Source organism: Ovis canadensis, chromosome 9, assembly GCF_042477335.2.
Source record: "Ovis canadensis isolate MfBH-ARS-UI-01 breed Bighorn chromosome 9, ARS-UI_OviCan_v2, whole genome shotgun sequence".
Lineage (NCBI taxonomy): Eukaryota > Metazoa > Chordata > Mammalia > Artiodactyla > Bovidae > Ovis > Ovis canadensis.
The window spans coordinates 1,580,907-1,598,802 of record NC_091253.1 but is presented as its reverse complement, the minus strand read 5'-3'; positions in this window follow the sequence as shown (position 1 = coordinate 1,598,802).

The window sequence follows — 17,896 nt, the reverse complement described above, 5'->3', positions numbered from 1 at the left end:
TCCTCCAGAGCGGTAGCAGCAGTGTCACGCAGTCCGCCGCGTGGATCAAAGGATCTATGGTTTTCCCTCGAGTCTTTCCCACGAGGCTTTCCCACGAGGCTTTCCCACAGGGCTGTCCCACGTGCACACGTGGTGGGACTCGATCCTCGGCTTGAAAGTCAGGCAGTGCAGGGAAAACAGGTTCCTCTGGAATGGACTGACACATCTGGGGGACTCTTGGAATGGTGGCACGACCCTGGAGTTCCTCTCGCCTTTCCTGTGGAGAGCGCCTCCTCTTGAGATGCGACGGGAACGCCGGGAATTCTTTCCCTACGAAACAGGGAAAGGATCCCTCATCTCGAGCTAGGAGTCGGAAACGGGGCTCCCCTGGATGTGTGCGGGACCCCACGTGCTTCCTCTCGAGTGGAGACTGGTATGTCGGGGAACTTCTTGAGTTGCAGCAATGGTGTGAAGGACCCTTTGGAAGTTTCAGTGGTTAGATGTGATTGGCCTCGAGAAGCCTCAGCGGAAATGGGCCTCATCTCGCCTGGAGGGCAAAACCGCTTCGATTTTCTCGAGTTGCGGCAGGTGCTCTCGACTTACGACGGGGACCTCAGGGACCCGCTCTGGTGGCCTCAGGAAAGGCCAGTCCCCATGCGAGTTCCTCGTGGGCCTCTCGGGGTTCCTCTCCCGTCGATGCCGGCGCCTAAGACCTTGTGTGGAGTCGGGGCCGGAACCTGAGGATTCCTCTCCAGTGCTGACATGGATCTTGGGGTACTTCTGGAGTCTCCCCAGGGGAGTCAGTCCTCGTCTCGAATGCGGGCATGCACTTGCGCTTTCCTCCAGAGCCGTAGCAGCAGTGTCACGCAGTCCGCCGCGTGGATCAAAGGATCTATGGTTTTCCCTCGAGTCTTTCCCACGAGGCTTTCCCACGAGGCTTTCCCACAGGGCTGTCCCACGTGCACACGTGGTGGGAGTCGATCCTCGGCTTGGAAGTCAAGGCAGTGCAGGGAAAACAGGTTCCTCTGGAATGGACTGACACATCTGGGGGACTCTTGGAATGGTGGCACGACCCTGGAGTTCCTCTCGCCTTTCCGGTGGAGAGCGCCTCCTCTTGAGATGCGACGGGAACGCCGGGAATTCTTTCCCTACGAAACAGGGAAAGGATCCCTCATCTCGAGCTAGGAGGCGGAAACGGGGCTCCCCTGGATGTGTGCGGGACCCCACGTGCTTCCTCTCGAGTGGAGACGGGTATGTCGGGGAACTTCTTGAGTTGCAGCATTGGTGTGAAGAACCCTTTGGAAGTTCCAGTGGTTAGATATGATTGGCCTCGAGAAGCTTCAGCGGAAATGGGCCTCATCTCGCCTGGAGGGCAAAACATCCTGGATTTTCTCGAGTTGCGGCAGGTGCTCTCGACTTACGACGGGGACCTCAGGGACCCGCTCTGGTGGCCTCAGGAAAGGCCAGTCCCCATGCGAGTTCCTCGGGGGCCTCTCGGGATTCCTCTCCCATCGATGCCGGGGCCTAAGACCTTGTGTGGAGTCGGGGCCGGAACCTGAGGATTCCTCTCCAGTGCTGACATGGATCTTGGGGTACTTCTGGAGTCTCCCCAGGGGAGTCAGTCCTCGTCTCGAATGCGGGCATGCACTTGCGCTTTCCTCCAGAGCGGTAGCAGCAGTGTCACGCAGTCCGCCGCGTGGATCAAAGGATCTATGGTTTTCCCTCGAGTCTTTCCCACGAGGCTTTCCCACGAGGCTTTCCCACAGGGCTGTCCCACGTGCACACGTGGTGGGACTCGATCCTCGGCTTGAACGTCAAGGCAGTGCAGGGAAAACAGGTTCCTCTGGAATGGACTGACACATCTGGGGGACTCTTGGAATGGTGGCACGACCCTGGAGTTCCTCTCGCCTTTCCTGTGGAGAGCGCCTCCTCTTGAGATGCGACGGGAACGCCGGGAATTCTTTCCCTACGAAACAGGGAAAGGATCCCTCATCTCGAGCTAGGAGTCGGAAACGGAGCTCCCCTGGATGTGGGCGGGACCCCACTTGCTTCCTCCGAGTCCAGACGGGTATGTCGGGGAACTTCTTGAGTTGCAGCAAGGGTGTGAAGGACCCTTTGGAAGTTCCAGTGGTTAGATGTGATTGGCCTCGAGAAGCCTCAGCGGAAATGGGCCTCATCTCGCCTGGAGGGCAAAACCTCCTGGATTTTCTCGAGTTGCGGCAGGTGCTCTCGACTTACGACGGGGACCTCAGGGACCCGCTCTGGTGGCCTCAGGAAAGCCCAGTCCCCATGCGAGTTCCCCGGGGGCCTCTCGAGATTCCTCTCCCGTCGATGCCGGGGCCTAAGTCCTTGTGTGGAGTCGGGGCCGGAACCTGAGGATTCCTCTCCAGTGCTGACATGGATCTTGGGGTACTTCTGGAGTCTCCCCAAGGGAGTCAGTCTGCGTCTCAAATGCGGGCATGCACTTGCGCTTTCCTCCAGAGCGGTAGCAGCAGTGTCACGCAGTCCGCCTCGTGGATCAAAGGATCTATGGTTTTCCCTCGAGTCTTTCCCACGAGGCTTTCCCACGAGGCTTTCCCACAGGGCTATCCCACGTGCACACGTGGTGGGAGTCGATCCTTGGCTTGAACGTCAAGGCAGTGCAGGGAAAACAGGTTCCTCTGGAATGGACTGACACATCTGGGGGACTCTTGGAATGGTGTCACGACCCTGGAGTTCCTCTTGCCTTTCCTGTGGAGAGCGCCTCCTCTTGAGATGCGACGGGAACGCCGGGAATTCTTTCCCTACGAAACAGGGAAAGGATCCCTCATCTCGAGCTAGGAGGCGGAAACGGGGCTCCCCTGGATGTGTGCGGGACCCCACGTGCTTCCATTCGAGTGGAGACGGGTATGTCGGGGATCTTCTTGAGTTGCAGCAACGCTGTGAAGGACCCTTTGGAAGTTCCAGTGGTTAGATGTGATTGGCCTCGAGAAGCCTCAGCGGAAATGGGCCTCATCTCGCCTGGAGGGCAAAACCTCCTGGATTTTCTCGAGTTGCGGCAGGTGCTCTCGACTTACGACGGGGACCTCAGGGACCCGCTCTGGTGGCCTCAGGAAAGGCCAGTCCCCATGCGAGTTCCTCTGGGGATTCCTCTCCCGTCGATGCCGGGGCCTAAGACCTTGTGTGGAGTCGGGGCCGGAACCTGAGGATTCCTCTCCAGTGCGGACATGGATCTTGGGGTACTTCTGGAGTCTCCCCAGGGGAGTCAGTCCTCGTCTCGAATGCGGGCATGCACTTGCGCTTTCCTCCAGAGCGGTAGCAGCAGTGTCACGCAGTCCGCCGCGTGGATCAAAGGATCTATGGTTTTCCCTCGAGTCTTTCCCACGAGGCTTTCCCACGAGGCTTTCCCACAGGGCTGTCCCACGTGCACACGTGGTGGGACTCGATCCTCGGCTTGAAAGTCAGGCAGTGCAGGGAAAACAGGTTCCTCTGGAATGGACTGACACATCTGGGGGACTCTTGGAATGGTGGCACGACCCTGGAGTTCCTCTCGCCTTTCCTGTGGAGAGCGCCTCCTCTTGAGATGCGACGGGAACGCCGGGAATTCTTTCCCTACGAAACAGGGAAAGGATCCCTCATCTCGAGCTAGGAGTCGGAAACGGGGCTCCCCTGGATGTGTGCGGGACCCCACGTGCTTCCTCTCGAGTGGAGACTGGTATGTCGGGGAACTTCTTGAGTTGCAGCAATGGTGTGAAGGACCCTTTGGAAGTTTCAGTGGTTAGATGTGATTGGCCTCGAGAAGCCTCAGCGGAAATGGGCCTCATCTCGCCTGGAGGGCAAAACCGCTTCGATTTTCTCGAGTTGCGGCAGGTGCTCTCGACTTACGACGGGGACCTCAGGGACCCGCTCTGGTGGCCTCAGGAAAGGCCAGTCCCCATGCGAGTTCCTCGTGGGCCTCTCGGGGTTCCTCTCCCGTCGATGCCGGCGCCTAAGACCTTGTGTGGAGTCGGGGCCGGAACCTGAGGATTCCTCTCCAGTGCTGACATGGATCTTGGGGTACTTCTGGAGTCTCCCCAGGGGAGTCAGTCCTCGTCTCGAATGCGGGCATGCACTTGCGCTTTCCTCCAGAGCCGTAGCAGCAGTGTCACGCAGTCCGCCGCGTGGATCAAAGGATCTATGGTTTTCCCTCGAGTCTTTCCCACGAGGCTTTCCCACGAGGCTTTCCCACAGGGCTGTCCCACGTGCACACGTGGTGGGAGTCGATCCTCGGCTTGGAAGTCAAGGCAGTGCAGGGAAAACAGGTTCCTCTGGAATGGACTGACACATCTGGGGGACTCTTGGAATGGTGGCACGACCCTGGAGTTCCTCTCGCCTTTCCGGTGGAGAGCGCCTCCTCTTGAGATGCGACGGGAACGCCGGGAATTCTTTCCCTACGAAACAGGGAAAGGATCCCTCATCTCGAGCTAGGAGGCGGAAACGGGGCTCCCCTGGATGTGTGCGGGACCCCACGTGCTTCCTCTCGAGTGGAGACGGGTATGTCGGGGAACTTCTTGAGTTGCAGCATTGGTGTGAAGAACCCTTTGGAAGTTCCAGTGGTTAGATATGATTGGCCTCGAGAAGCTTCAGCGGAAATGGGCCTCATCTCGCCTGGAGGGCAAAACCTCCTGGATTTTCTCGAGTTGCGGCAGGTGCTCTCGACTTACGACGGGGACCTCAGGGACCCGCTCTGGTGGCCTCAGGAAAGGCCAGTCCCCATGCGAGTTCCTCGGGGGCCTCTCGGGATTCCTCTCCCATCGATGCCGGGGCCTAAGACCTTGTGTGGAGTCGGGGCCGGAACCTGAGGATTCCTCTCCAGTGCTGACATGGATCTTGGGGTACTTCTGGAGTCTCCCCAGGGGAGTCAGTCCTCGTCTCGAATGCGGGCATGCACTTGCGCTTTCCTCCAGAGCGGTAGCAGCAGTGTCACGCAGTCCGCCGCGTGGATCAAAGGATCTATGGTTTTCCCTCGAGTCTTTCCCACGAGGCTTTCCCACGAGGCTTTCCCACAGGGCTGTCCCACGTGCACACGTGGTGGGACTCGATCCTCGGCTTGAACGTCAAGGCAGTGCAGGGAAAACAGGTTCCTCTGGAATGGACTGACACATCTGGGGGACTCTTGGAATGGTGGCACGACCCTGGAGTTCCTCTCGCCTTTCCTGTGGAGAGCGCCTCCTCTTGAGATGCGACGGGAACGCCGGGAATTCTTTCCCTACGAAACAGGGAAAGGATCCCTCATCTCGAGCTAGGAGTCGGAAACGGAGCTCCCCTGGATGTGGGCGGGACCCCACTTGCTTCCTCCGAGTCCAGACGGGTATGTCGGGGAACTTCTTGAGTTGCAGCAAGGGTGTGAAGGACCCTTTGGAAGTTCCAGTGGTTAGATGTGATTGGCCTCGAGAAGCCTCAGCGGAAATGGGCCTCATCTCGCCTGGAGGGCAAAACCTCCTGGATTTTCTCGAGTTGCGGCAGGTGCTCTCGACTTACGACGGGGACCTCAGGGACCCGCTCTGGTGGCCTCAGGAAAGCCCAGTCCCCATGCGAGTTCCCCGGGGGCCTCTCGAGATTCCTCTCCCGTCGATGCCGGGGCCTAAGTCCTTGTGTGGAGTCGGGGCCGGAACCTGAGGATTCCTCTCCAGTGCTGACATGGATCTTGGGGTACTTCTGGAGTCTCCCCAAGGGAGTCAGTCTGCGTCTCAAATGCGGGCATGCACTTGCGCTTTCCTCCAGAGCGGTAGCAGCAGTGTCACGCAGTCCGCCTCGTGGATCAAAGGATCTATGGTTTTCCCTCGAGTCTTTCCCACGAGGCTTTCCCACGAGGCTTTCCCACAGGGCTATCCCACGTGCACACGTGGTGGGAGTCGATCCTTGGCTTGAACGTCAAGGCAGTGCAGGGAAAACAGGTTCCTCTGGAATGGACTGACACATCTGGGGGACTCTTGGAATGGTGTCACGACCCTGGAGTTCCTCTTGCCTTTCCTGTGGAGAGCGCCTCCTCTTGAGATGCGACGGGAACGCCGGGAATTCTTTCCCTACGAAACAGGGAAAGGATCCCTCATCTCGAGCTAGGAGGCGGAAACGGGGCTCCCCTGGATGTGTGCGGGACCCCACGTGCTTCCATTCGAGTGGAGACGGGTATGTCGGGGATCTTCTTGAGTTGCAGCAACGCTGTGAAGGACCCTTTGGAAGTTCCAGTGGTTAGATGTGATTGGCCTCGAGAAGCCTCAGCGGAAATGGGCCTCATCTCGCCTGGAGGGCAAAACCTCCTGGATTTTCTCGAGTTGCGGCAGGTGCTCTCGACTTACGACGGGGACCTCAGGGACCCGCTCTGGTGGCCTCAGGAAAGGCCAGTCCCCATGCGAGTTCCTCTGGGGATTCCTCTCCCGTCGATGCCGGGGCCTAAGACCTTGTGTGGAGTCGGGGCCGGAACCTGAGGATTCCTCTCCAGTGCGGACATGGATCTTGGGGTACTTCTGGAGTCTCCCCAGGGGAGTCAGTCCTCGTCTCGAATGCGGGCATGCACCTGCGCTTTCCTCCAGAGCTGTAGCAGCAGTGTCACGCAGTCCTCCGCATGGATCAAAGGATCCATGGTTTTCCCTCGAGTCTTTCCCACGAGGCTTTCCCACGAGGCTTTCCCACAGGGCTGTCCCACGTGCACACGTGGTGGGAGTCGATCCTTGGCTTGAACGTCAAGGCAGTGCAGGGAAAACAGGTTCCTCTGGAATGGACTGACACATCTGGGGGACTCTTGGAATGGTGGCACGACCCTGGAGTTCCTCTCACCTTTCCTGTGGAGAGCGCCTCCTCTTGAGATGCGACGGGAACGCCGGGAATTCTTTCCCTACGAAACAGGGAAAGGATCCCTCATCTCGAGCTAGGAGGCGGAAACGGGGCTCCCCTGGATGTGTGCGGGACCCCACGTGCTTCCTCTCGAGTGGAGACGGGTATGTCGGGGAACTTCTTGAGTTGCAGCAAGGGTGTGAAAGACCCTTTGGAAGTTCCAGAGGTTAGACGTGATTAGCCTCGAGAAGCCTCAGCGGAAATGAGCCTCATCTCGCCTGGAGGGCAAAACCTCCTGGATTTTCTCGAGTTGCGGCAGGTGATCTCGACTGACGATGGGGACCTCAGGGACCCGCTCTGGTGGCCTCAGGAAAAGCCAGTCCCCATGCGAGTTCCTCGGGGGCCTCTCGGGATCCCTATCCCGTCGATGCCGGGGCCTAAGACCTTGTGTGGAGTCGGGGCCGGAACCTGAGGATTCCTCTCCAGTGCTGACATGGATCTTGGGGTACTTCTGGAGTCTCCCCAGGGGAGTCAGTCCTCGTCTCGAATGCGGGCATGCACTTGCGCTTTCCTCCAGAGCGGTAGCAGCAGTGTCACGCAGTCCGCCGCGTGGATCAAAGGATCTATGGTTTTCCCTCGAGTCTTTCCCACGAGGCTTTCCCACGAGGCTTTCTCACAGGGCTGTCCCACGTGCACACGTGGTGGGTGTCGATCGTCGGCTTGAACGTCAAGGCAGTGCAGGGAAAACAGGTTCCTCTGGAATGGACTGACACATCTGGGGGACTCTTGGAATGGTGGCATGACCCTGGAGTTCCTCTCGCCTTTCCTGTGGAGAGCGCCTCCTCTTGAGATGCGACGGGAACGCCGGGAATTCTTTCCCTACGAAAAAGGGAAAGGATCCCTCATCTCGAGCTAGGAGGCGGAAACAGGGCTCCCCTGGATGTGTTCGGGACCCACGTGCTTCCTCTCGAGTGGAGACGGGTATGTCGGGGAACTTCTTGAGTTGCAGCAAGGGTGTGAAGGACACTTTGGAAGTTCCAGTGGTTAGACGTGATTAGCCTCTAGAAGCCTCAGCGGAAATGGGCCTCATCTCGCCTGGAGGGCAAAACCTCCTGGATTTTCTCGAGTTGCGGCAGGTGCTCTCGACTTACGACGGGGACCTCAGGGACCCGCTCTGGTGGCCTCAGGAAAGGCCAGTCCCCATGCGAGTTCCTCGGGGGCATCTCGGGATTGCTCTCCCGTCGATGCCGGGGCCTAAGACCTTGTGTGGAGTCGAGGCCGGAACCTGAGGATTCCTCTCCAGTGCTGACATGCATCTTGGGGTACTTCTGGAGTCTCCCCAGGGGAGTCAGTCCTCGTCTCGAATGCGGGCATGCACTTGTGCTTTCCTCCAGAGCAGTAGCAGCAGTGTCACGCAGTCCGCCGCGTGGATCAAAGGATCCATGGTTTTCCCTCGAGTCTTTCCCACGAGGCTTTCCCACGAGGCTTTCCCACAATGCTGTTCCACGTGCACACGTGGTGGGAGTCGATCCTTGGCTTGAACGTCAAGGCAGTGCAGGGAAAACAGGTTCCTCTGGAATGGACTGACACATCTGAGGGACTCTTGGAATGGTGGCACGACCCTGGAGTTCCTCTCGCCTTTCCTGTGGAGAGCGCCTCCTCTTGAGATGCGACGGGAACGCCCGGGAATTCTTTCCCTACGAAACAGGGAAAGGATCCCTCATCTCGAGCTAGGAGACGGAAACGGGGCTCCCCTGGATGTATGCGGGACCCCACGTGCTTCCTCTCGAGTGGAGACGGGTATGTCGGGGAACTTCTTGAGTTGCAGCAAGGGTGTGAAGGACCCTTTGGAAGTTCCAGTGGTTAGATGTGATTGGCCTCGAGAAGCCTCAGCGGAAATGGGCCTCATCTCGCCTGGAGGGCAAAACCTCCTGGATTTTCTCGAGTTGCAGCAGGTGCTCTCGACTTACGACGGGGACCTCAGGGACCCGCTCTGGTGGCCTCAGGAAAGGCCAGTCCCCATGCGAGTTCCTCGGGGGCCTCTGGGGATTCCTCTCCCGTCGATGCCGGGGCCTAAGTCCTTGTGTGGAGTCGGGGCCGGAACCTGAGGATTCCTCTCCAGTGCTGACATGGGTCTTGGGGTAATTCTGGAGTCTCCCCAGGGGAGTCAGTCTTCGTCTCGAATGCGGGCATGCACTTGCGCTTTCCTCCAGAGCGGTAGTAGCAGTGTCACCCAGTCCGCCTCGTGGATCAAAGGATCTATGGTTTTCCCTCGAGTCTTTACCACGAGGCTTTCCCACAGGGATGTCCCACGTGCACAAGTGGTGGGAGTCGATCCTTGGCTTGAACGTCAAGGCAGTGCAGGGAAAACAGGTTCCTCTGGAATGGACTGACACATCTGGGGGACTCTTGGAATGGTGGCACGACCCTGGAGTTCCTCTCGCCTTTCCTGTGGAGAGCGCCTCCTCTTGAGATGCGACGGGAACGCCGGGAATTCTTTCCCTACGAAACAGGGAAAGGATCCCTCATCTCGAGCTAGGAGTCGGAAACGGAGCTCCCCTGGATGTGGGCGGGACCCCACTTGCTTCCTCCGAGTCCAGACGGGTATGTCGGGGAACTTCTTGTGTTGCAGCAAGGGTGTGAAGGACCCTTTGGAAGTTCCAGTGGTTAGATGTGATTGGCCTCGAGAAGCCTCAGCGGAAATGGGCCTCATCTCGCCTGGAGGGCAAAACATCCTGGATTTTCTCGAGTTGCGGCAGGTGCTCTCGACTTACGACGGGGACCTCAGGGACCCGCTCTGGTGGCCTCAGGAAAGGCCAGTCCCCATGCGAGTTCCTCGGGGGCCTCTCGAGATTCCTCTCCCGTCGATGCCGGGGCCTAAGTCCTTGTGTGGAGTCGGGGCCGGAACCTGAGGATTCCTCTCCAGTGCTGACATGGATCTTGGGGTACTTCTGGAGTCTCCCCAAGGGAGTCAGTCTGCGTCTCAAATGCGGGCATGCACTTGCGCTTTCCTCCAGAGCGGTAGCAGCAGTGTCACGCAGTCCGCCTCGTGGATCAAAGGATCTATGGTTTTCCCTCGAGTCTTTCCCACGAGGCTTTCCCACGAGGCTTTCCCACAGGGCTGTCCCACGTGCACACGTGGTGGGAGTCGATCCTCGGCTTGAACGTCAAGGCAGTGCAGGGAAAACAGGTTCCTCTGGAATGGACTGACACATCTGGGGGACTCTTGGAATGGTGTCACGACCCTGGAGTTCCTCTCGCCTTTCCTGTGGAGAGCGCCTCCTCTTGAGATGCGACGGGAACGCCGGGAATTCTTTCCCTACGAAACAGGGAAAGGATCCCTCATCTCGAGCTAGGAGGCGGAAACGGGGCTCCCCTGGATGTGTGCGGGACCCCACGTGCTTCCTCTCGAGTGGAGACGGGTATGTCGGGGAACTTCTTGAGTTGCAGCAAGGGTGTGAAGGACCCTTTGGAAGTTCCAGTGTTTAGACGTGATTAGCCTCGAGAAGCCTCAGCGGAAATGAGCCTCATCTCGCCTGGAGGGCAAAACCTCCTGGATTTTCTCGAGTTGCGGCAGGTGATCTCGACTTACGACGGGGACCTCAGGGACCCGCTCTGGTGGCCTCAGGAAAAGCCAGTCCCCATGCGAGTTCCTCGGGGGCCTCTCGGGATCCCTCTCCCGTCGATGCCAGGGCCTAAGTCCTTCTGTGGAGTCGGGGCCGGAACCTGAGGATTCCTCTCCAGTGCTGACATGGATCTTGGGGTACTTCTGGAGTCTCCCCAGGGGAGTCAGTCCTCGTCTCGAATGCGGGCATGCACTTGCGCTTTCCTCCAGAGCGGTAGCAGCAGTGTCACGCAGTCCGCCGCGTGGATCAAAGGATCTATGGTTTTCCCTCGAGTCTTTCCCACGAGGCTTTCCCACGAGGCTTTCCCACAGGGCTGTCCCACGTGCACACGTGGTGGGAGTCGATCCTCGGCTTGAACATCAAGGCAGTGCAGGGAAAACAGGTTCCTCTGTAATGGAATGACACATCTGGGGGTCTCTTGGAATGGTGGCACGACCCTGGAGTTCCTCTCGCCTTTCCTGTGGAGAGCGCCTCCTCTTGAGATGCGATGGGAACGCCGGGAATTCTTTCCTTACGAAACAGGGAAAGGATCCCTCATCTCGAGCTAGGAGGCGGAAACGGGGCTCCCCTGGATGTGTGCGGGAGCCCACGTGCTTCCTCTCGAGTGCAGACGGGTATGTCGGGGAACTTCTTGAGTTGCAGCAATGGTGTGAAGGACCCTTTGGAAGTTCCAGTGGTTAGATGTGATTGGCCTCGAGAAGCCTCAGCGGAAATGGGCCTCATCTCGCCTGGAGGGCAAAACCTCCTGGATTTTCTCGAGTTGCGGCAGGTGCTCTCGACTTACGACGGGGACCTCAGGGACCCGCTCTGGTGGCCTCAGGAAAGCCCAGTCCCCATGCGAGTTCCTCGGGGGCGTCTCGGGATTCCTCTCCCGTCGATGCCGGGGCCTAAGACCTTGTGTGGAGTCGGGGCCGGAACCTGAGGATTCCTCTCCAGTGCTGACATGGATCTTGGGGTACTTCTGGAGTCTCCCCAGGGGAGTCAGTCCTCGTGTCGAATGCGGACATGCACTTGCGCTTTCCTCCAGAGCGGAAGAAGCAGTGTCACGCAGTCCGCTGCGTGGATCAAAGGATCTATGGTTTTCCCTCGAGTCTTTCCCACGAGGCTTTCCCACGAGGCTTTCCCACAGGGCTGTCCCACGTGCACACGTGGTGGGAGTCGATCCTCGGCTTGAACGTCAAGGCAGTGCAGGGAAAACAGGTTCCTCTGGAATGGACTGACACATCTGGGGGACTCTTGGAATGGTGGCACGACCCTGGAGTTCCTCTCGCCTTTCCTGTGGAGAGCGCCTCCTCTTGAGATGCGACGGGAAAGCCGGGAATTCTTCCCTACGAAACAGGGAAAGGATCCCTCATCTCGAGCTAGGAGGCGGAAACGGGGCTCCCCTGGATGTGTGCGGGACCCCACGTGCTTCCTCTCGTGTGGAGACGGGTATGTCGGGGATCTTCTTGAGTTGCAGCAAGGCTGTGAAGGACCCTTTGGAAGTTCCAGTGGTTAGATGTGATTGGCCTCGAGAAGCCTCAGCGGAAATGGGCCTCATCTCGCCTGGAGGGCAAAACCTCCTGGATTTTCTCGAGTTGCGGCAGGTGCTCTCGACTTACGACGGGGACCTCAGGGACCCGCTCTGGTGGCCTCAGGAAAGGCCAGTCCCCATGCGAGTTCCTCTGGGGATTCCTCTCCCGTCGATGCCGGGGCCTAAGACCTTGTGTGGAGTCGGGGCCGGAACCTGAGGATTCCTCTCCAGTGCTGACATGGATCTTGGGGTACTTCTGGAGTCTCCCCAGGGGAGTCAGTCCTCGTCTCGAATGCGGGCATGCACTTGCGCTTTCCTCAAGAGCGGTAGAAGCAGTGTCACGCAGTCCGCCGCGTGGATCAAAGGATGTATGGTTTTCCCTCGAGTCTTTCCCACGAGGCTTTCCCACGAGGCTTTCCCACAGGGCTGTCTCACGTGCACACGTGGTGGGAGTCGATCCTCGGCTTGAACGTCAAGGCAGTGCAGGGAAAACAGGTTCCTCTGGAATGGACTGACACATCTGGGGGTCTCTTGGAATGGTGGCACGACCCTGGAGTTCCTCTCCCCTTTCCTGTGGAGAGCGCTTCCTCTTGAGATGCGACGGGATCGCCGGGAATTCTTTCCCTACGAAACAGGGAAAGGATCCCTCATCTCGAGCTAGGAGGCGGAAACGGGGCTCCCCTGGATGTGTGCGGGACCCCACGTGCTTCCTCTCGAGTGGAGACGGGTATGTCGGGGAAGTTCTTGAGTTGCAGCAAGGGTGTGAATGACCCTTTGGAAGTTCCAGTGGTTAGACGTGATTAGCCTCGAGAAGCCTCAGCGGAAATGGGCCTCATCTCGCCTGGAGGGCAAAACCTCCTGGATTTTCTCGAGTTGCGGCAGGTGCTCTCGACTTACGACGGGGACCTCAGGGACCCGCTCTGGTGGCCTCAGGAAAGGCCAGTCCCCATGCGAGTTCCTCGGGGGCCTCTGGGAATTCCTCTCCCGTCGATGCCGGGGCCTAAGACCTTGTGTGGAGTCGGGGCCGGAACCTGAGGATTCCTCTCCAGTGCTGACATGGATCTTGGGGTACTTCTGGAGTCTCCCCAGGGGAGTCAGTCCTAGTCTCGAATGCGGGCATGCACTTGCGCTTTCCTCCAGAGCGGTAGCAGCAGTGTCACGCAGTCCGCCGCGTGGATGAAAGGATCTATGGTTTTCCCTCGAGTCTTTCCCACGAGGCTTTCCCACGAGGCTTTCCCAAGGGCTGTCCCACGTGCACACGTGGTGGGAGTCGATCCTCGGCTTGAACGTCAAGGCAGTGCAGGGAAAACAGGTTCCTCTGGAATGGACTGACACATCTGGGGGTCTCTTGGAATGGTGGCACGACCCTGGAGTTCCTCTCGCATTTCCTGTGAAGAGCGCCTCCTCTTGAGATGCGACGGGAACGCCGGGAATTCTTTCCCTACGAAACAGGGAAAGGATCCCTCATCTCGAGCTAGGAGGCGGTAACGGGGCTCCCCTGGATGTGTGCGGGACCCCACGTGCTTCCTCTCGAGTGGAGACGGGTATGTCGGGGATCTTCTTGAGTTGCAGCAAGGGTGTGAAGGACCCTTTGGAAGTTCCAGTGGTTAGATGTGATTGGCCTCGAAAAGCCTCATCGGAAATGGGCCTCATCTCGCCTGGAGGGCAAAACCTCCTGGGTTTTCTCGAGTTGCGGCAGGTGCTCTCGACTTACGACAAGGACCTCAGGGACCCGCTATGGTGAAATCAGGAAAGGCCAGTCCCCATGCGAGTTCCTCTGGGGATTCCTCTCCCATCGATGCCGGGGCCTAAGACCTTGTGTGGAGTCGGGGCCGGAACCTGAGGATTCCTCTCCAGTGCTGACATGGATCTTGGGGTACTTCTGGAGTCTCCCCAGGGGAGTCAGTCCTCGTCTCGAATGCGGGCATGCACTTGCGCTTTCCTCCAGAGCGGTAGCAGCAGTGTCACGCAGTCCGCCGCGTGGATCAAAGGATCTATGGTTTTCCCTCGAGTCTTTCCCACGAGGCTTTCCCACGAGGCTTTCCCACAGGGCTGTCCCACGTGCACACGTGGTGGGACTCGATCCTCGGCTTGAACGTCAAGGCAGTGCAGGGAAAACAGGTTCCTCTGGAATGGACTGACACATCTGGGGGACTCTTGGAATGGTGTCACGACCCTGGAGTTCCTCTCGCCTTTCCTGTGGAGAGCGCCTCCTCTTGAGATGCGACGGGAACGCCGGGAATTCTTTCTCTACGAAACAGGGAAAGGATCCCTCATCTCGAGCTAGGAGGCAGAAACGGGGCTTCCCTGGATGTGTGCGGGACACCACTTGCTTCCTCTCGAGTGGAGACGGGTATGTCGGGGAACTTCTTGAGTTGCAGCAATGGTGTGAAGGACCCTTTGGAAGTTCCAGTGGTTAGATGTGATTGGCCTCGAGAAGCCTCAGCGGAAATGGGCCTAATCTCGCCTGGAGGGCAAAACCTCCTGGATTTTCTCGAGTTGCGGCAGGTGCTCTCGACTTACGACGGGGACCTCAGGGACCCGCTCTGGTGGCCTCAGGAAAGGCCAGTCCCGATGCGAGTTCCTCGGGGGCCTCTCGGGATTCCTCTCCCGTCGATGCCGGGGCCTGAGACCTTGTGTGGAGTCGGGGCCGGAACCTGAGGATTCCGCTCCAGTGCTGACATGGATCTTGGGGTACTTCTGGAGTCTCCCCAGGGGAGTCAGTCCTCGTCTCGAATGCGGGCATGCACTTGCGCTTTCCTCCAGAGCTGTAGCAGCAGTTTCACGCAGTCCGCCGCATGGATCAAAGGATCCATGGTTTTCCCTCGAGTCTTTCCCACGAGGCTTTCCCACGAGGCTTTCCCACAGGGCTGTCCCACGTGCACACGTGGTGGGAGTCGATCCTTGGCTTAAACGTCAAGGCAGTGCAGGGAAAACAGGTTCCTCTGGAATGGACTGACACATCTGGGGGACTCTTGGAATGGTGGCACGACCCTGGAGTTCCTCTCGCCTTTCCTGTGGAGAGCGCCTCCTCTTGAGATGCGACGGGAACACCGGGAATTCTTTCCCTACGAAACAGGGAAAGGATCCCTAATCTCGAGCTAGGAGGCGGAAACGGGGCTCCCCTGGATGTGTGCGGGACCCCACGTGCTTCCTCTCGAGTGCAGACGGGTATGTCGGGGAACTTCTTGAGTTGCAGCAAGGGTGTGAAGGACCCTTTGGAAGTTCCAGTGGTTAGATGTGATTGGCCTCGAGAAGCCTCAGCGGAAATGGGCCTCATCTCGCCTGGAGGGCAAAACCACCTGGATTTTCTCGAGTTGCGGCAGGTGCTCTCGACTTACGACGAGGACCTCAGGGACCCGCTATGGTGGCCTCAGGAAAGGCCAGTCCCCATGCGAGTTCCTCTGGGGATTCCTCTCCCGTCGATGCCGGGGCCTAAGACCTTGTGTGGAGTCGGGGCCGGAACCTGAGGATTCCTCTCCAGTGCTGACATGGATCTTGGGGTACTTCTGGAGTCTCCCCATGGGAGTCAGTCCTCGTCTCGAATGCGGGCATGCACTTACGCTTTCCTCAAGAGCGGTAGCAGCAGTGTCACGCAGTCCGCCGCATGGATCAAAGGATCCATGGTTTTCCCTCGAGTCTTTCCCACGAGGCTTTCCCACGAGGCTTTCCCACAGGGCTGTCCCACGTGCACACGTGGTGGGAGTCGATCCTTGGCTTGAACGTCAAGGCAGTGCAGGGAAAACAGGTTCCTCTGGAATGGACTGACACATCTGGGGAACTCTTGGAATGGTGGCACGACCCTGGAGTTCCTCTCGCCTTTCCTGTGGAGAGCGCCTCCTCTTGAGATGCGACGGGAACGCCGGGAATTCTTTCCCTACGAAACAGGGAAAGGATCCCTCATCTCGAGCGAGGAGGCGGAAACGGGGCTCCCCTGGTTTTGTGCGGGACACCACGTGCTTCCTTTCGAGTGGAGACGGGTATGACGGGAAACTTCTTGAGTTGCAGCAAGGGTGTGAAGGACCCTTTGGAAGTTCCAGTGTTTAGACGTGATTAGCCTCGAGAAGCCTCAGCGGAAATGAGCCTCATCTCGCCTGGAGGGCAAAACCTCCTGGATTTTCTCGAGTTGCGGCAGGTGATCTCGACTGACGATGGGGACCTCAGGGACCCGCTCTGGTGGCCTCAGGAAATGCCAGTCCCCATGCGAGTTCGTCGGGGGCCTCTCGGGATCCCTATCCCGTCGATGCCGGGGCCTAAGACCTTGTGTGGAGTCGGGGCCGGAACCTGAGGATTCCTCTCCAGTGCTGACATGGATCTTGGGGTACTTCTGGAGTCTCCCCAGGGGAGTCAGTCCTCGTCTCGAATGCGGGCATGCACTTGCGCTTTCCTCCAGAGCGGTAGCAGCAATGTCACGCAGTCCGCCGCGTGGATCAAAGGATCTATGGTTTTCCCTCGAGTCTTTCCCACGAGGCTTTCCCACGAGGCTTTCCCACAGGGCTGTCCCACGTGCACACGTGGTGGGAGTCGATCCTCGGCTTGAACGTCAAGGCAGTGCAGGGAAAACAGGTTCCTCTGGAATGGACTGACACATCTGGGGGTCTCTTGGAATGGTGGCACGACCCTGGAGTTCCTCTCCCCTTTCCTGTGGAGAGCGCTTCCTCTTGAGATGCGACGGGATCGCCGGGAATTCTTTCCCTTCGAAACAGGGAAAGGATCCCTCATCTCGAGCTAGGAGGCGGAAACGGGGCTCCCCTGGATGTGTGCGGGACCCCACGTGCTTCCTCTCGAGTGGAGACGGGTATGTCGGGGAAGTTCTTGAGTTGCAGCAAGGGTGTGAATGACCCTTTGGAAGTTCCAGTGGTTAGAAGTGATTAGCCTCGAGAAGCCTCAGCGGAAATGGGCCTCATCTCGCCTGGAGGGCAAAACCTCCTGGATTTTCTCGAGTTGCGGCAGGTGCTCTCGACTTACGACGGGGACCTCAGGGACCCGCTCTGGTGGCCTCAGGAAAGGCCAGTCCCCATGCGAGTTCCTCGGGGGCCTCTCGGGATTCCTCTCCCGTCGATGCCGGGGCCTAAGACCTTGTGTGGAGTCGGGGCCGGAACCTGAGGATTCCTCTCCAGTGCTGACATGGATCTTGGGGTACTTCTGGAGTCTCCCCAGGGGAGTCAGTCCTCGTGTCGAATGCGGGCATGCACTTGCGCTTTCCTCCAGAGCGGTAGCAGCAGTGTCACGCAGTCCGCCGCATGGATCAAAGGATCTATGGTTTTCCCTCGAGTCTTTCCCACGAGGCTTTCCCACGAGGCTTTCCCACAGGGCTGTCCCACGTGCACACGTGGTGGGAGTCGATCCTCGGCTTGAACGTCAAGGCAGTGCAGGGAAAACAGGTTCCTTTGGAATGGACTGACACATCTGGGGGACTCTTGGAATGGTGTCACGACCCTGGAGTTCCTCTCGCCTTTCCTGTGGAGAGCGCCTCCTCTTGAGATGCGACGGGAACGCCGGGAATTCTTTCCCTACGAAACAGGGAAAGGATCCCTCATCTCGAGCTAGTAGGCGGAAACGGGGCTCCCCTGGATGTGTGCGGGACCCACGTGCTTCCTCTCGAGTGGAGACGGGTATGTCGGGGAACTTCTTGAGTTGCAGCAATGGTGAGAAGTACCCTTTGGAAGTTCCAGTGGTTAGATGTGATTGGCCTCGAGAAGCCTCAGCGGAAATGGGCCTCATCTCGCCTGGAGGGCAAAACCTCCTGGATTTTCTCGAGTTGCGGCAGGTGCTCTCGACTTACGACGGGGACCTCAGGGACCCGCTCTGGTGGCCTCAGGAAAGGCCAGTCCCCATGCGAGTTCCTCGGGGGCCTCTCGGGATTCCTCTCCCGTCGATGCCGGTGCCTAAGACCTTGTGTGGAGTCGGGGCCGGAACTTGAGGATTCCTCTCCAGTGCTGACATGGATCTTGGGGTACTTCTGGAGTCTCCCCAGGGGAGTCAG